We start from the raw sequence: 16,383 nt of genomic DNA, 5'->3' as shown, positions 1-16,383 counted from the left end.
AGGAGAAGGTGAGTGAGGCAACACGGGTGGGAGGTCAGGTAAGATGAGGGCACAGAAGTAACCACTGGGGCTTTCCTGGTGGCGCAGTGGTTGAGAGTCCGCCTGCCGATGCAGAGGACACGGGTTCGTGCCCCGGTCTGGGAAGATCCCACATGCCGCGGAGCGGCTGGGCCCGTGAGCCATGGCCACTGAGGCTGAGCCTGCGCGTCCGGAGCCTGTGCTCTGCAGCGGGAGAGGCCACAGCAGTGAGAGGCCCGTGTACCACAAAAAAAAAAAAAAAAAAAAAGAAGTAACCACTGAACTTGGCAACACAAGGGTCACAGGAGACCTTGACAGGAGCCCTTTCAGGGGAGTGATGGGGACAGAAGCCCCTCTTGTTCTTTCACCTGCCAACCATGGGCCTAAAAAATTCTTGCCCGGTGCAAATATGCAAGATAGAAAGGAATTAACAATTGGTGCAGTGTTTGGGGGAAATTTCTCCATTGTCTGTGTTGATAGATGGTTCATTTATACTCTATCTTTGCTCTGGACTTTTGGATTCAAAGTGGGCAGGGAAAGGAATTCTTGGTGTCAGAAATTGAGCTGTGTATCATTTCACAACATAACTCATCTTCCCCACAGATTAGATGAGTGAAGTAGAGGGAAGGTGGATAAAGGAGAAAATAACTCAGGAAGAGTCCATTTGACCTAGAGACTATAAGAAGACACAAGGAAGAGGGAAGAAGAACTGGGGAAAATGTACATTGGGGGCCAAAGAAGATATAAATAGGAATAGAAGGAACTAGGGATGGACTTTTTTCCTTAAGGCATAGCCCGAAATGAAATTCCAATCTCAGAGGAAACAGAACCAGACAGAATAAATATGGAAAGCATTTCCGTGTCAGACTATATGCCAAGGGTTGGGGAACAAGGAAAGAGAGTAACACATTAAACAGGAGGAAGGAATTGTAAAGTGAACAGGTGGATGGCAGAAGCTGCTTATTTTCTAAAAGGCACATAAAAATTCTCATAGCTATTTAAAACACATACCACAAGCCTCTTGACTGGTTAGTTTCTGCACAACCGTATCTCTTGCTATGTTGTGGGGATGCCCAGGAGAACTCAGATGGGAGACAGAATCAAAGAAGAATTGTGGCCAATATAGTCCCTTTAAAAAAAAAAACTTGATTTGTTGATATTTTTATGAGCTTGGATAAGAACATTTTGAAAATGCAGAAACAAGTCATAACTGAAGGAACAAAAGCCAGTTGATTCTTCTCTTTCACACTCTTGGGACCGTTCTTTTTTCAACTCACATTACAGTACATGTCATGTAATGCCTCACTAATGCTATGATGTGAAAATTACTGGGCTTCTCTGGAAATGCTTGTTTGTGCTAATCCATAGATCTTACAGGCTCTCAGAGACACCCATAAACCATGGTCAAGTGGGGGTAACTTTCAGGTGAAAAGGGTTGGCCAGAACGCTCAAGCCAGTCTAGATACCACACTTATTTCCAACCCTCGCCTCCCATCACCAGGCGACACCGTCCTCCACCACCCCAGCCTCCTCGGACCAGGGACCCCCGCTGTGGTTATGCCCAAAGTCCATGGCTGAAAGCATCTCTTCACATGGTTTCTGCCTGGGATGGGGCTAATGGTCCACCAGATCCATTTCTCTGCCACATCAGAATCTCAGAAACGTCACTGTTCAAGTTTCAACTTGTTTCTCTTTTTCTACCTTGTAGCCATCCGTTGTTTCACAACTATTTAAGAAACAGAACATTCTGATTAGAAATGGGGAAGGGGATCACACAGCTCAGTTCCCGGGACCAAAGAAACACTCAGGTAGTCAGTTGAGGTCAAGTGTGTTTCCCTTCTCCTGCACAGGAGCCTGCGATGGACGGCAGCAGGAAGCTTCCTCCTCTAAACGCAAGGAGGTCGTGGGGTGGTTCATTAGCAGTGACATCTGAAGAGAGAATAATGGCTGATTAAATGATGCTAAAAGTATCACAGAACTTCTGTCTCTTGTGCAGATCAGAAGGGAGAAATCAAGAAAATGATCAATACTAATTGGTGGACCAACTGCCTAGAATAGACCAGAAATAGCCCCTTCTCTGATTACCGTGCACCCATCCCTGAAGCAAATAGACAGGAGGGACGAGCCTCAAATCTTCATCTCCAGAATCAAACTTCAACCAGGATGTTCTTGCGAACTCTTCTGGTTTCTTACTAAATTAATTTTAAGAAGGTTCCAAGCTTAGCCAATGCCAAGTCGTACCAGGGAGTTATGTTTATGGGTGTTTACTGAGACTTAGTAGACTAATTCTGGCAAGTTGAAGTGAGTCTCCACTCCATCACAGAAAAGTAAAAAACTAAAATAGAAGCAATTTCAAGAGGCTGCCAATGATTGAATCATACTGCAGAGGCTTTATCTGAAAAAAGATAAAAAAAGGGTAACCCAGCCTAGGGCCTAAATATTACTGTATAAAATGAGAATAAGACATATCCTCTCCTTGTCCCGATGACTTTAAGTAAACATCTGATTTCCCCCAATGTTTACACATGATGGTTTCTATGATTATGGGTGTTTGTATTTCAAAATGGCATTGAGAAAAATGCATAATGAGCATGGAAATCCAGGAAGAGTAAAGGAAAACAACTTTCACAGGTCATTTAGATTTCTGAATAGGTATACACATGTGCTTTAAATATAGCACCCCAAATAGCAGTGAATCCCTCCCTGTCCTATGTGCATGTGTAGAATCTTGGTTTACCCCCAAATTATAATAGATTCTCATAGCACTGCATGATTCTATGTTTTATCTTACAATAAGAAAAAGAAGATTAAGTATAGCCTAGGGACTAGATTTGGGGGTAATGAAAGTAGGGGAAAACCCACATCCTTTGATATATTTTTCTTACTGCAGTCGTTGCTAAGGAAACCATTTCCTATCCGTACACTGCAAATGTTTCCCATTTGTTATTCTCAAAAGCGCACAATACCACATATAAAAACATAAGGACAAGAGCTCGGTGACATATATTCAGGGACACTCAAAGCTCTAAAATAATTGGGAAGAGATTCATGAGGTTGTCCCAAGAGATAGGGACCAAGGTGCATTTAGCAAAGAGAGAAGTTACTCCCTTTGTGGTTAGTACTCATTGTCCAATCCAAGCTAGAATGAATGCCCTGGAGTTTAAGAAAAGAGGCTCCTTCTGTTCCCATGACCCTCCCTCCATCAGGCAAGGGTGGTGGAACTCATAGCTCACAGAATCACACAGAATGTGAGAGCTGGAAGAGTCCTAACCTAAGCGAAGCTCCTCTTTTTATATCAAGGAAGCAGAGAGGCTTGCCAAGGTACCATGGCCGTAAGACCAGAAGTCACTTTCTGACCCCCAACACGGGAAGAGGAGTTCAGGGAGTGTTGCTGGATGGCTGGATGGCTGGAATTGAAAGACTCATAAAATCTGAGTGAAAAAAGTCTGAAAAAGAATGTATATATATATATATATATATATATATATATATATATATATATATACACACGCATATATATGTATAACTGATTCACTTTGCTGTACACCTGAAAGTAACACAACATTGTAAGTCAACTATACTCCAGTAAAAAATTTTTAAATAAAAATAAGATAAAGACCATCTAAAGCAAAAAAAAAAAAAAAAAATCTTAGGGTGATATGGCTCCTTGAGGTCTTTCAAGTTCAATTTGCCCTGCGTTGCAGAAATCCCCAGAAAGTTTCATTTTTATTCACACTACGGGCTTGGGCAATGATGACTCCTTGCTTAATCTATCAATAAACATCTATGCAGAGCTCACTGTGTCTGAGGAGACAATAGAGGTTAAGGGCTGATCTCAGTGGATATGGTCACAATGCTTGTTCAACTCTTAAGACTGTGCCAAGGCTGCTCCCAAAGCTTTTCTCAAGGCTCTAGAAACTCCCTGGCTCACTGTTTTTCTCTTCCTCTTCTCTTTCCAGCTCCCTCTCACTGTGCCTTTGCTGGCTACATTAACATCCAAAGAGATGTCCTCTAAAGGAAAGAAACCAGAAGGAAGGGACTGGGAGCAACCAAGAAACAACCAAGAGAAGAACCTGGCCTTTGATGGGATAACATGATTGACAACGATGACGGTAAAGGAGAATTTTATACCAATTTGGCTTTCCACCAAGTTTGCTTTCCACTGCTGCAAATCAAAGTTATGCTAAACATCTAGGTCAGACTGCAGTTATCTAAATGCACCAAGAAATCCCCTTGATTGCCTGAAGTTAATTAGAAGCTCTCAGACATTAAATAGAAATTTCTTTTGTTTGATGGAATTATTGCATTTCCTTTTCCACAAATGCCTTGGTTGAAAATGTTTCAGCACAATGATATTTACCAATCTATCAGATGTCCATCAGCCCTAGGAATAAAGTCCTGTTGGTGTGTTGTCTAAAATCCACGAATTCTATCCTTTCCCATACTCTGTCACCTTCCCACTCCATCAATAAACACACACACACACACACACATCACAAAATACTATTCTGCCTCAACCTTCTGAAAATTTTTTAATCTAATAATTCTTCTTTATGGCACATAGGAAATAAATATGCACTTGAAAACAAATGTAATTGAAATTTCTCTGGCTTGGATTTTTTCCCTTTATGGTTGCAAACTTGAAGATGGGTCAAAGAAACTGCTTCCCTTAATCTGCACACTTGATCTTTGGTTAACACAAGGGGGACATAGTGGGTGACAAAAAGAAAGCAAGAGGAGTCTCAGCAAACCAAGCTTCAATTGTTGTAGTTTTCCTCTCCTGTGCTTTTGAGACAGTAACGTCACCCATGGTATCATCAACTGTTTGTTTCCACTGTATTTCTTGTACAATTTCTAATTCGATGATCAGAAACACGTTGGTCCTTAGAAACCAACTAAGAAATTAGGTATGTAGTTTTCAAACATGGTCTGAATGTTGTTTCACATTATAAAATCATTGAAAGATGTGTGATATAAAATATTATGAAATCTATAAGATTTCCTCAAGAGCCGTTTTCCATAGTATCTTTTATTTGTATACAGATATGTACTTTTGAAAATACTTTCTCGTCATAATAATAGCTAACATTTATTAAACATTTAATATCTGTTGGACGTTGTTTTAAGTGTTTTACATACTAACACATTTCATTGTCTTGTCCACATTTTAAAGAAGAGAAAAAACCCAAGATATTTTTTCCTATGTAAATTTTAGGTCTTAAGCTATAAATCAGGTATTATCTCACTTGAGCCTTCATCAGTTTGTGAGAAAAATTAGACCTACACCTTCCTGTCTCTGCTACTGTACTTCATCTGTGAGTATGAGAAACGAAAACTCACTTATTTTCTCTCAGAGAAGTTATCATATATTCAACTTAATTATTTGACTGTGAAAATACAAAGTGCCAAGTTTTCATATATGAAGACCAAATGCCAATTAATATTGGTAACAAGAAATGAACAACTTGCAAGTTAAAGACTGATTTTTCTATTAGTCCTGTATGACTTCAGTGTTACTGTAAATAAAATCTCCGCCTTGAACAGAAAACAAAGAGGATTTGTTGAACATAGATCTTGTGTAAAATACAAAACTCTCAGATTCTTGGATTACAAGCAGAGCAATGGCCTTCCCTTAAAGAATGAGCCTTTAAAATAGTAAGCTAAAAAACAAAATGCATGTATTTTACCTACTTTTTCTTTTCTCACTGCAAACTTTTTGTATGTGACCTTTAGCAGTAGCTCAAGTGCATCTGTGTTTATGTCTGTGTGTACAGAGAGATAGAGAAACAGATGGACAATAAGAATATCAAGCCCTTGGAGAGAGATCCGGCCATTTGTAACTGGAAGTCAGATCTTTTTTTTTTTTAATTCAAAGAAATATTTAGGATAATTACAAATCCATAATATTTTTCATTTTAACTTGAGATATGCCTCCCAAAAATACCCTCCCTGTTACTAGAGAAATTAGTGCTGCTAATTTAGTTCATCAAAGTAAAGTTGCTTAAATATCTTTAGTCAGGTTGTCAGGTTGCAGAAGTGCAAGGACACATTCTATTTATCTTTGTCTCTTCTGTAACTCACAGCATAACACCATGACTTGATGGGAGAATCATAAAACTGGAAAACGAGATCCCTGAGTTCTAGTTCTTGGGTCTCCACTGGCTAAGTGGTCTCTGAGCCCCTACGCTAACCCAGACTATGACATCCTCAAAGCTGAGGACTTTATCTTGACACATAGTGAGGACAGAGGAACTATTCATCAGTGAAGAGAACAAGCTATGATTCTAGTTGGTCATCACAAATATTTCTCCAAACTGGAGTAAGAGGTGATATATCGTTTATACTCTAATACTCATTAATGATAATATGAAATTTGCAATAATCATTCAGAACATGTTCAGGCATTTTAGAAAGTACTCAACTGGCCACTTGCAGATAAATATCCCTACTTATACATGAGGACTAAAACTAATATTTCTCAGTAAACTCCACCTCTTCCTTACCAGCAAGCCTGCAAGGAGAATTATGACCTCCATTTTACTAAATAAGAAACTAAACATCAGAGGAGTTAGTTCATTTGCTCAAGTTCACAGAGCTAGCAAGTGGAGGAGCCAGAATTTAACCCAAGACTGACGGATTTCTTGGAGACCAACTTCTTTCTGCTATATTTTGCCACCTCAGCACTCTATATTAACACACGTACTAAGGTAATACAGCTCCTCAAGGGCGGAAAATGAGTTTTGTCCATTGCCGTATTGCTAGAGCCACCAGATACGTCTACTGAATGAAGGAATTCATGGTCCACAGCACGCAGTTTCCCAGCCCTCATTAGAAATGTGCCATGGACAATGTTTGCTCCTCAGGCCAGTTGGACCAGGCTCCATCCATAAGCAGCCTTGTCTGTCACCCACACACACACCCTTTGTCTACCAACGTTATCGTTGTCTCTGTGTGCCATGCCGTAGGAAAAGTTGGGGAGCAGTACGTAACTTGTCAACGTCAGCAAGAGGAAATTATGTGCTCGTCGCAGTCAGAGTGATGTCCAGGCTGGAAAGAAAGGAAATCTTCAAGTTTGAAAGTCACAGCTTGACCACAGTTGGAGTAGAAACCACGAGAACCAATGGACACCATGATAATGAACTTCCTGAATCAGGAATGGAGGGAGAGTTCCTTGGCAAGGGAAAGAGAAGAAAGCCCATATCAAAAGCAAAGAAGGAGGAAATAACACATTGGATCATTCATCAGAGCTATGGATGGGGCTGAGGGAGAGCTGGGGGGTAGGGGCGAGGGAGGCGGAGAGGTGGGTGACGTGAGCTCCCTAGGACCAGGACTCAAATTGCTTTTGCCTAAGGAGTGTAGACAACTACAATGTATCTTAAAAGAAACTCCCAGCCCCTATATCATTCTTCATAATGACAGTAGTTGCCATTTATTATGTATGTATTATGTGCCAGCCATTTTACATACATGTATAATCTCATTTTTTTAAATCTCACACAACTCTGTAAAGTGTATGTTATTGTTCCTACTTACACATCAGAAATCTGAGTCTCAGGGCTTCCCTGGTGGCGCAGTGGTTGAGAGTCTGCCTGCCGATGCAGGGGACACGGGTTCGTGCCCCGGTCCGGGAGGATCCCACATGCCGTGGAGCGGCTGGGCCCGTGAGCCATGGCCGCTGAGCCTGCGCGTCCGGAGCCTGTGCTCCACAAGGGGAGAGGCCACAACAGTGAGAGGCCTGCGTACCACAAAAAAAAAAAAAGAAAAAGAAATCTGAGTCTCAAAGCGGGTAAGTAACTTGCCCAATGTCCTACACGTGGTCAGGAAGGAGTAGCCAGGACTCAGCCCCAGGCTGTCCGACCCTAAAGCTCACCCTCTTCCCATCATGCCTTGCTGCCTCCGCCCACCCCAGCTCCATCTGAGAGGCAAGGTCCCCTTCCTCTTTCCTAGCAAATATCTTCCAATGAGAAAAACGAGGCAAAGACTTATCTAACTCCCAAAGCCCTGCTGTAACTTAAATCAAAAATGAGGCAAAGACTTATCTAACTCCCAAAGCCCTGCTGTAACTTAAATCAAAGGTGGCAGAGTGCTTTGAAAATGCCAGTGCAGCTCCATGAATGCCTGGGGCTTTGCTGGGGCTCAGAGGCCCTGAGATGAGAAGCTCTATAGAGCTTGTATGTCCTACAACTGCCGTCAGGATTCCAGGTGCAGCATGGAGCCCCTCTCTTGGGAGGAGCCTTCAGAACCCTGGGCTGATGGGGCGGTAGGAAGACACCTCACAACAGAGCTGTCTCCAATTAAAGCTCCTGCTTAGCAAAAGGAAACAAATTTAAGCTTCCAGAAGTACCTCAACAGATTTTTAAAAAACATGCTGAGCAGAAAAATGGGATAAGAGAAAATTTGTTTATTTAGAAGAGCCATGAATTGCCTCAGGATTTGCGCGGCGTTGACTGAGTTTCTGAAGGAACACTAAGAAAAAAAACCCTCAAATTTTCCAAATAAACGTTGATGAACAATTAAAAGCTCCTACCACTGTCTAGATCACTGAGCCACCAACTTTTTACAGAGCTATAACTTGACCACAGACCTCAGAAAGCCATCCAGAGAAAAGCCTGCTTAAGACAGCAGAGACAGCGGCATTTTCGTTTTTGTTTTGTTTTGGTTTTTTTGTAGCTCAAAGACAAACCCCACCCAGAGCTCACATGAAGAGTCGGATTGATTGAGCAGCATACAGCTCATTATGTGTATGGGAGAAAGGCGGGGTACTGATACTAGAAAATGGAGGACGGGAAAGCTTAGAAAACAGACAGCTATGGGTGCTCAGTTCTTCTCTTGTCAATTTTAATCTTGCTTCATGTTTATATCAGAGCACAATTCATTATGACATGATTTCCCAACCTCCATCTCTCATCTTCTTTGCTCTTCCCCTACTCCACTACCTTCCCAAGACCACAGGGGTGTCTCAGTTAGCTTTCACTGTGTTACAAACCACTCCAAATCTTAGTGGCTTCACACAATAGTCAATCATGTAGTTCACTGTTCTGTAGATTAATCAGCAATTTGGGCTGGGCTCAGCTGGGTTGTCTTTCTGTTCTTGTGTGAGCTCATTCATGCTGCTTCTTAGCTAGGTGACTTGGTTTCTGGGACTGACTGGCTGTCGGCCAAGGCTAGGGGACAACTAGGCTGTCATCATCCAGCAGGCTAGCCTCGGCTTGTTCTTAGAGAGCTCAGCAAGGTTCCAGAGTTAGAGCAGGATGTGCAAGAACTCTTGAGGCCTAAGCTTAAAATGAACAGAATCCACTTCCCTCAAATTCTGATGGCCAAACAAGTCACAAGTTCAGCTAAATTCAAGGGGCAGGAAAACAGTCACCATCTCTTCATGGGAGGAACTGCAAAGTTATGTTGCAAAGGGTCATAGATTCAGGGAGGGAAATAATTATGGCCCTTTTTGCAAAACATCTAACATATCTGGGTTTAGGGGAAAGGACCACCATTCCTTTTCCTCTCCTTCCACTTTACTCTGCTTTCCTTTCCCCCTTTCTACTCTATGACTCACCCAGGCTCTATAAGTTTTTTCTTCTTGTCTCTTCTGAGATGATCTGATCCACAAGATTTTACACAGCTACCTCTCTCTGCTCAGCCTTTTTTTAAATGTCAAATATCTTGCTGAGACAAGGCAAATAACATTAGGAAAATAACAGGTTTCCAGAGCCTGAGGAATCCAGTCTATATTTTTTCTCTAAATTAACAATACAGTTTTCATAGAATCCAAAACCCAAACCACTCTCATATTCTTGGCACACTATTTGTTCTCAATAGCTCCAAGCTTACTTTTAAATCCTTTGTAATACTGCTGGAAATCATTAAACAGTGAGTCATGGAAGCTCTCTGATGGCCTCCAATAATGATTTTACCATCTACAACAGAAACTTTTTTTAAGTTCCATTTAATGAATTTAGTCCATTGCTGAGATTTCTTCTTGGGAAGATCCCAATTTTTCCTTTTTTCCAGGAAGATCCAAGTCGGGGTCACTGAGTCCCTGGCACTCAAAGCTCTGCAAGGGCCAGCTGGTATGGTCTGATAAACCAAAGGTACCTCCTGAAGAAAGCACTCATTGCTGCCACTTCTGCCCTTTCTTACATCCTGGAATTTTTTCTGAGATCTCCTGAGCCTCTCCTTTGATATATGTCCTGCTTGCAGAGTTTCAAGAAAAGAGATCATCCTCAGGTCAAACCTGGAGTTTGTGCTGGGGAACTGAGCTGCTTAAACCTCGGTCTCCATGTGTATCTGAGTGCCTAACAGACACTGAAAGTGCACCAGCATCGAGCTCCATAATTCAAATATCGGTAGAAATTTGAAAAGACTTGTCAGACTTCTTTGCAAGTTCTCAGTATTTTCATCTCCTTTACCAATTGTTATCATCTTCCTTTCTGTCCCAGGGAAGGAGGCAGCCCTACCCCTTTCCATGGGCAAATCCATCTCACCAAGTCTCTCCATCACCCCATCTACCACACAAATATCACACAATTAGTATTCTCTCTCTTCTCTTCATTTCAATCTCTCCTCCCTTGAATCCACGCCCTCAGCCTGCAGATGTGATCAAGAGTTCCTATCCCCAAAATAAACTTTCTCTCACCCTACCTGCTGCCCTTTTCTGGCTGCCTCTCTACTCCTCACGCCTCCACTTCCTCACCTCCTACCCACAGCTCAACCCACTATAATTTGTCTTCAGCCCCCATCCCTCCACTGAGTCAACAAGGGACAAATCAAATGACTTTTGCTCCACCCTTTTTCTACTTGTCTTCTCAGCAGCATTTGTCACTCTTGATAACTGCCTCCTTCCTTAAACCCTTTCCTTGACTTGTGAGACAGGTACTTTTCCTGTCTGCTCTTTTCTATTTTATTTCAGAGACTCCGCTTTCTCCACCTCATCCTTAAATTTTGGCCCTCTTTTCTCTCTCTAAAGTCTCCCTGGGTAAGTTTGCTTCCCCTATCCATCTTAATGGACATCTCATAATAGATGTGCCACAGGCTTTTAGACTTGATACTTCCCAATCCAAACTTATTTTCTGCTTGCCCACAGCTCCCTTACCAACTTGCTCCTCTTTCTGCATTCTTTGACTTAGTTAACAGAAATACCATTGACTGTTTTCCCCATATTCATTCTACCTTTTGTGGTAATAGAACTTTTATTTGGGCACATGGCAATCCAGCTAAAGACTACATTTCCCATCCTCCCTTGCAGCTAGGTGAGGTCATATAACTAGGACATGGCAAAAAGATTGTGAGCGTAAGTTGTGCATCCTTCTGAGTCATGCCTTATTAGCCAGTGTGGACTTTGCTGTCTACAGATTAAAAACACTGAGTAATTGGTGCCAAAAATAAAGTTTGTGATTTTGCTTTTCAGTCATCCAGCTCATCTCAACGTCCTCATTCCAATTCTACGGGTCCCACTCTTCCCTGTCCGTGCCCTAATTTTTACTTGAGAGAGATGGCAGACTGTAAATTCAAGTTATGCTGTAATTCAGCAATTCACAGGATTAGACTCTGAATATGGTTTTCAGCTACATAAATCCTTTGCTACAAGATAAAAAAAAAAAATTCTTCAGGACAGCCTTAGAAATCTTTTGGTCTTCTGATCAGTCACTGAGCTGAGAATTTAAAACTTGAAGCTGTTATTTTCTTTCTTTAATTTCTCCAGGGTACTTTGGAGCAGTAAGACAAACCCACAGGTCTTAGATTCTTCATGTGGTCTCTACAGTGATTTTGTGCAATAGCCGCTCAGTCCCAAAGACTTGCGTAGGTGATCATTTACGTAATTCTTCCCCCCAACAGGTAACAAGAACTACCAGTGTTCCATCTTTAATGGTAACTGGATTCTTATTGCCTTCAAAATCCAACCCAAACATGTATCCAATCTTAGCTTCCCGTTTCCTTGAGGATCTATTTAGAATGAGTGTTTAATATTTAAGAATTATGCACATGGATGTTTGGATATTAAAGCAATAGACTAAGGCAAAGAGTTCTAGTTCCCTATCCCTACATCCACGTCTTTCCTTCCCCCTTAGTAACAGAGCCCCGATTTTATTTAGGATGGCATGACAGCCAGCCTAAAAGTCACATTTCCCAGGACCTCTAGCAGCTAGGTATGGTCACATGTCCAAGTTCTGGCCAGTGAGACAAAGCGGAAGAACTGTTGGAGACTTCTGGGTATCCTGCTTCAAGGGAACTGTCTCAGCAGGACAGTTAGGCCTTCTGTCTTTCCTCTTATTTCTGGCCTGCATCACGGGTATGATGCCTTGCCTCCCAACAATGATCCTAGATTATGAGGTCATCTTGAGAATGAAAATGTTGGACTATAAGAGTGGGACAGAAAGATACAAGGTCTCTCTATGTTTCTGATGTTTGTGGAGCCTAGCCGCCTACTTCCAGATTTCACGTACATGAGAGAAAAGTAAAATCCTCACTTATTGAATCTTCTGTTGTTTGGGGTTTTACTGTTATATGCAGCCTAACCTAATTCCAGCTGATATAGTCAGTGTTTCAAGGACAAACATTTAAAGGAGACAGTGTCTTGGTAATGAAAGAGTGCAGGACAAACAGCAGAGTGATTTCAACCCAAGAATGACCGTCACCTAAAGAGTGACTTTTATTACAAACTTTTTCAATAACCCTGGGAGGTGACTCAATTATATTATCCTCCTCTTTCAGTTGAGATAATCCAGGCAATTAAAGTTTAAAGGACCACTTCTAGGATTAGGACACTATACAGCAGAAAGGTGACCAAAATTCAGAGTACATTTGCCTATATATGTGGTTCCTATAATCACCCAATAAAAACACCAAAAATATGAGAAGGCCATAACAGGACTAGTCAACCCTTCCCTCCTACAGGATTAGGATGAGTTTAGATGATTTACCACCTTTTGGATAAGCTATTTTCTATGAGGGCTTGTCAGGCAAGTCCCTTTATGGATCATAAAAAGAGAAAAGTGGATGGCCCTGGAGTCATTTTAGTCTTCTTACCTTCTTCCTGAGAAGCTCTGGCAACACTTCTGTTCAACACGTATTCTGGATCTCAATGTGAGAGTCTGAGAGAAAGGGTGTGGATCAACTCTACTGTAGGTTTTAAACCTTTCCTTTCTTTTTTAAAATTTATTTTATTGAAGTATAGTTGATTTACTATGTTGTGTTAGTTTCTGGTGTACAGCAAAGTGATTCAGTTTTACATATATATATTCTTTTCCATATTCTTTCCCATTATGGTTTATTAAAGAATATTGAATACAGTTTCCTGTGCTATACAGGACCTTGTTGTTTATCCATTGTATATATAATAGTTCACATCGGCTAATCCCAAACTCCCAATCCGCCCCTCCCCCACCCCTCCCCTTGACACCCACAAGTCTGTTCTCTATGCCTGTGAGTCTCTTTCTGTTTCATAGATAAGTTCGTTTGTGTCACATTTTAGATTCCATATATAAGTGATATTGTATTTGTCTTTCTCTTTCTGACTTACTTCACTTAGTATGATAATCTCTAGGTCTGTCCACGTTGCTGTAAATGGCATTATTTCATTCTTTTTTGTGGCTGAGTAATATTCCATTGCATATATATACCACATCTTCTTTATCTATTAGTCTGTCAATGGATATTTAGGTTGTTTCCATGTCTTGGCTATTGTAAATAGTGCTGCTATGAACACTGGGGTACATATATCTTTTCAAACTATAGTTTTGTCCAGATATATGCCCAGGAGTGGGATTGCTGAATCAGATTTTAACCCTTTTCTAACAGAGCTTTTTATTCATTTCCCCTGTATCTGGCTAAGCTAAGGATCATATATGAAAAGACTTTGCTTTAAAAATTAAGGGTGAGTATAACTAGGCCAACAGAGGGTTCTTAAAATTGAAATCAGAAAACCAAAATTAGGTTGATGCTTCCATGGCTATGACAAAGATAGAATGCATTTTTCAGATGCAGGCAAAGGCAGCTTTTACAGTCTGGCTCATCCACTGGCTGGATACAAGGATTCAGCATCCCCTGCTGATTTAGAAGGTTTGAAATGTTCAATTTTGCATATTTTAGAATACATTTGGACATTGCAAATCCTAAAGGAATAGTGAATAGTAGAAAACATCAAACCAACAAATGCTGCTTTTGGACATCAACAAGTCATTTGATCATAAACTTCCTGTTAGAAACCAGCTTGCTGCCACTTCACAGAGGGTTCAGGCTTCTTTCCAGCAACTCCAAAGCGAAACCTTCCACAAGCAGATCAGAGAAGCCCAGGAAAGGATCTGACATTCTAGGAACAATGGATTGTTGATGATTCTAGTGTCAGGTTTTCTGATCCTACTGGGGAATCTTATTCAGACTGTTGGCACATTCTTCAGAGGGGTCAGAAAACACCTGACCCATAACTCTGAGTTGAGGGCAGCGATGTCTCCATGAAAAAGCTTTTTGGAGAACAAAATCTTTGGGGCCATTAAACTGATTTAAAAGCACAGTCTTCAACAGTCAACTCATTAGTAATAAGAGATTCTGCATCAGTCTTATTCAAGCCCTGAGCTTCCCACCCATCAGTCTACTCTTGGTTCCCTAATTGCACTGTGCATGCTTCAGACCCCATGCATTTACCCACACTGGTCCCTTTGCCTGTGACATCCTGCACTCACCCTTTCTTTACCTGACTACTGCCCACTCAGCAGGTAACTCCCTGCTTCGGGGGTCACTTCCTTCAGAAGTTTTCTTCAGCCACGTCAGGACCAGGGCAATGAACCTCCTCTGAGCTCCCTACACCCCAGGCATACCTGCATCATAGCATTTATCACACTGTATTGTAATTTTCAGATCATTTGAAGGCAGGTTCTGTTGTTGTTGGGGCTTTTTTCTGTGTTGTCAGAGTGCCTAGCACAGTGCCAGGCCTATAACAGGCCTTCAAAAACTGTCAAGTAGGGCTTCCCTGGTGGCGCAGTGGTTGAGAGTCCGCCTGCCGATGCAGGGGACACGGGTTCGTGCCCCGGTCCGGGAAGATCCCGCATGCCGTGGAGCGGCTAGGCCCGTGAGCCATGGCCGTTGAGCCTGCGCGTCCGGAGCCTGTGCTCCGCAACAGGAGAGGCCGCAAGAGTGAGAGGCCCGTGTACTGCAAAAAAAAAAAAAAAAAAAACCTGTCAAGTAAATGAACTAACTGATGCCCAGTGGTAAGAGCACAGTACAGCATAGTATGGCCAACATATGGGGAGTAGCATCAGAACACCTGCTTCCAAAGCACGGCCCCATCACTTATTCAGCAGATTAAAGTCTCTTGGACTCGGTTGCACCATCTGTAAAAGGAGAATTATAATCGCTATTGCATTCAATGGTTGAAGGATTAAATAAGATAATACAGATGAGAACACTTTGCTCGATTTCTAGTAGCCACTTACAAGATGTTACTTAACTGCTATTTGAGCATTTGTATTGACATTAATATGCAATTTGCCCCCCCCCCTCTGCTTTGAAAAAGGAATGATAGCATCATAGATACGAGGAGACGCATCCTTCTTACTCTAAACGTGGCTCAGTCTAAAAGACATGATTCTTCAGCTACTGCACTTTGTTATTGGCTGGGATCCCCACCCCATCCTACTGGCTGCCCATGTGAATGTTTTTTAACCCATAACTACAATCCCCAAAGGATGGGCAGTCTCAGGTTCCACATTTGTAAAATAGGGAGTCAAACTAGACTGTCACTCATCTGTGTTTGATTTATGAACTGTGCACTTCAAGGTCCCTCCGGGCTAATTTCTTATGTGTCCTCTGCTTTGTCCCCAGAACCTAGAACAGTGTCTGGAATATAGCAGGCCCTCAAGAAATATTGCTGGAGTTCATACCTGCATGAATAGATGAATTAATGATGCTTAGAATAAGCTAATGAACATATTTTTCATGAATGTCTTCCATGAATATTTTATGCCACTCTGGACTAAATAATTTGCTATGTAGACTTGATTTTTTTTAATTACACAAGATATTCAACGCTTTATTATAAAATAGGCTTTGTGTTAGAGGATTTTGCCCAACTGTAGGCTAATGGAAGTGCTCTGAGCATGTTGAAGGTGGGCTGGGCTAAGCTGTGATGTGCGGTAGGTTAGAGGTATTAAATGCATTTGTGACTTAGGATATTTTCAATTATCAGAACATAACCCCATCATAAGTCAAGGACGATCTATACTACAATCCACATTACATTTAGAGGCTATCACCTTATAAAAATTCCTTTTAGAGGAGCCAGATTACCACCCTTTAATCCTAAAAAAGACCTCTTGAAAGGAAGAATGTAACTGTCAATAGAAAAATAGAGATAATGGTTCATAATTTGCTGAG

This window comes from Mesoplodon bidens, assembly GCF_964165515.1.
Source record: "Mesoplodon bidens genome assembly, chromosome: 12".
Lineage (NCBI taxonomy): Eukaryota > Metazoa > Chordata > Mammalia > Artiodactyla > Ziphiidae > Mesoplodon > Mesoplodon bidens.
This window is presented reverse-complemented; position numbering follows the sequence as displayed.